At 40.2% G+C, this 2,738-nt stretch overlaps 1 pseudogene; it reads left to right on the top strand.

The window, feature by feature from the left end:
• LOC147445268 (uncharacterized) overlaps nucleotides 1–59 on the top strand; it is a 490-nt pseudogene extending 431 nt beyond the window's left edge.
• The last annotated feature ends 2,679 nt before the right edge of the window (nucleotides 60–2,738 follow it).

Raw genomic sequence — 2,738 nt, 5'->3', positions numbered from 1 at the left:
TGCAAAGAGGGAACAACGGCACCAAGTTTTTGGGGGAAACGCAACTGGGAGGGGCGTAACAATGAGACATGGGTATGTTTTGTAGTGATGATGTCAAACATGTATGGGATGTATGTCCATATATTGTGATGCGGCCTCCAAGACCTCCACTTGAGTGACAAGTAGCACAGGGCACGAACTTAATAGTGCTGGAATTAAAGTCTTTGCAGCTAGCGGGGTTTCATATCGCAACAGAAACTATGGAAGTGCAAGGGCAAAGACGTGCCGGCAGGTATAGGACAGGTGTTTTTGAAGAGGCATCGAAAAGGATCGACAGTGCTTTAGGACTAGAAATGGTCATCGAACATGTGGAAATGGTAAAGATCGGTAAGCATGAAGTGTTGCAGAGACTTCCAAAGGAGGTCAGGGGAAGGAATGACCTATGTGGCTTGCAAGCACTTGTATTATATCTACTTGTGAGTGTTTGGAATGGACATAAACAACAACATGTTCATTCATCAGTCTAGTCTGGCTGATAACTAGCTCAAAACTTTACTGAGTGCAAAAAGACTGTTGTAATAATCTAGCATTTGTTGGGCTATCACATTTACCTTGAGTTGTGCAAACAATGATATTTGTTTTGAGTTTTCAACAAAGTGAATTCTATCATTGTTGTCTTTTAATATGCAACTATTGAATGTGTGATGAGAGAGAGAGAGAGAGAGAGAGAGGGAGAGAAAGAGAGAGAGTGTGTGTGTGTGTGTGTGTGTGAGAGAGAGAGAGAGAGACAAAATCAGCAAAATAAAGAGAGAGACAGATTGAGAGAGAGAGAGAGAGAGAGAGAGAGAGAGAGAGAGAGGGGAGGGACAGAGAGAGAGAGAGAGAGAGAGAGAGAGTGGGGGGGAGAGAGAGAGAGAGAGAGAGAGTGAGAGGGAAAGAGAGACAAAATCAGCAAAATAAAGAGAGAGACAGGATGAAAGAGAGAGAGAGAGAGAGAGAGAGAGACAAAATCAGCAAAATAAAGAGAGAGAGATGGGATGAGAGAGAGAGAGAGGAGGTCCTTGAGTAGCAAGAGAGAAAGAGAGAGGGACGGAGGGAGAGAGGGCGAGAGAGAGGAGAGGTCCTTGAGTAGCGAGAGAGAAAGAGGGAGGGAGGGAGGGAGGGAGAGAGGGCGAGAGAGAGAGAGAGAGAGAGAGAGAGAGAGAGAGAGAGAGAGAGAGAGAGAGAGGGAGGGAGGGAGAGGGAGAGGGAGAGAAAGAGAGAGTGTGTTGGGGGGAGGGGGGAGAGAGACATGTGTGTGTGTGTTTGATTGAAAAATCCCATCACTTAGAATCATATACTGAGAGAACTTAAATATTGTTTGCACTTATCATATGGTTATAACAACGAAAAGTAGAACTTTTTTATTAAAAAAATGTTACAAGATCCTTCGGTACAAAAAATATAAGAGCTCTAAGCCGGAACTCCTATCAGATGAAAGCAGGGATCTTTACCTGCCAACCAACCACCAGTACAATCAATTAGAATTAAGTTGCACTAAATGGGTAACAGGTATATCAAGCAATCCCCACTGCTTGTTATCGCTGTCACACCCTGAAGCCCAACCCTACTCCCAGGTATATGTTACATTTTCTTTTGCTCGTCTATGTAGGTATGGTCGATTACGGTCTGTGAAATTTCTTACAAGTTTACGAGGTTTGGAAATGGGGTCTCTAATTGCTAATGGCCTGGTTAGATTTTGCCCGTTGTGTGATGGCATGAGCTTGTCCCGAATCCTTTGTAGATTGAATATATCACGAGTGACACTCATCCTAGTTGTCTGCTTGTACGCATGTTTATCATCAATGATTCCAAGTTTAGTATTCTTTAGAGACTATACTATGTATTGCTAAAGGGGTACCCTTTGGTTATGTCATATACAAAAACATTCTAATCTATAAGTACTCCTGATTTTTTGAAAATTTCGGCAGCATTCTGTTTGTAAAACCGTTTATTTTTTTTAAACCATATTCCAAACGAGATGTATATTGGTCTTATGAAGTGTCTTATACAACAAAGGATTAATCATAAAGAAGAATAGCTTTAAAATCTTTTGTTTTTACTTACAAAACCTTCTATCTAAGGTTTACTGTACTAGTGCTTATACAATGTATGTTGCCTTAGGGGCCACTTTTCTCCCTATGGTTTAAAAGTAAGTATATACTGCGATCTGTTTTCATGAAATTTTAGGCCGAATTTTGTTTGTTTCATCCTCTTTTTTTTTTAACTGGTCTTTGCATACTAACTTTGTTTTTATATGAGGTTATCCTAAACCCTCATGCAAAGTATTGATACTTTCTTATGTCTGATAATATTTACAAGACAAACTGATAGAACAAACAAAGCTTTGATCTTTTTTGAAAAAACCTTTATACTCAAGGCTAAATTCACCTGATTGTTACTTGCAGTAGTCATCTTGAAGTGCTCCGTTTGCTTCTGGATGTTCAAGGTAGTGCTCTCCTCAACCCCGTTACCTTCGATTGTCAAGTAATCAAAAATTAAGGGGACCACACATCGTTTACAGTTTAGGTATACTACAGAGGTGTTTACATGCCAATTTGTTGCTTTCCTGTGCTTACGAATGCACGCTATATGCACAAGTATGCAAACAATATGAGCTTTGGTGGATCCATGTGTTTTCTTGTGCTTATTGTGTGTCCCTTTATATAGGGTGTATTTGTTCAAAATTGTAAGTAAAACCTTCTATTGCTATAGTTTAT

The sequence above is a fragment of the Adiantum capillus-veneris genome, chromosome 12 (genome assembly GCF_014529385.1).
Source record: "Adiantum capillus-veneris isolate H3 chromosome 12, ASM1452938v2, whole genome shotgun sequence".
Classification (NCBI taxonomy): Eukaryota; Viridiplantae; Streptophyta; class Polypodiopsida; order Polypodiales; family Pteridaceae; genus Adiantum; species Adiantum capillus-veneris.
This window is presented reverse-complemented; position numbering and strand designations above follow the sequence as displayed.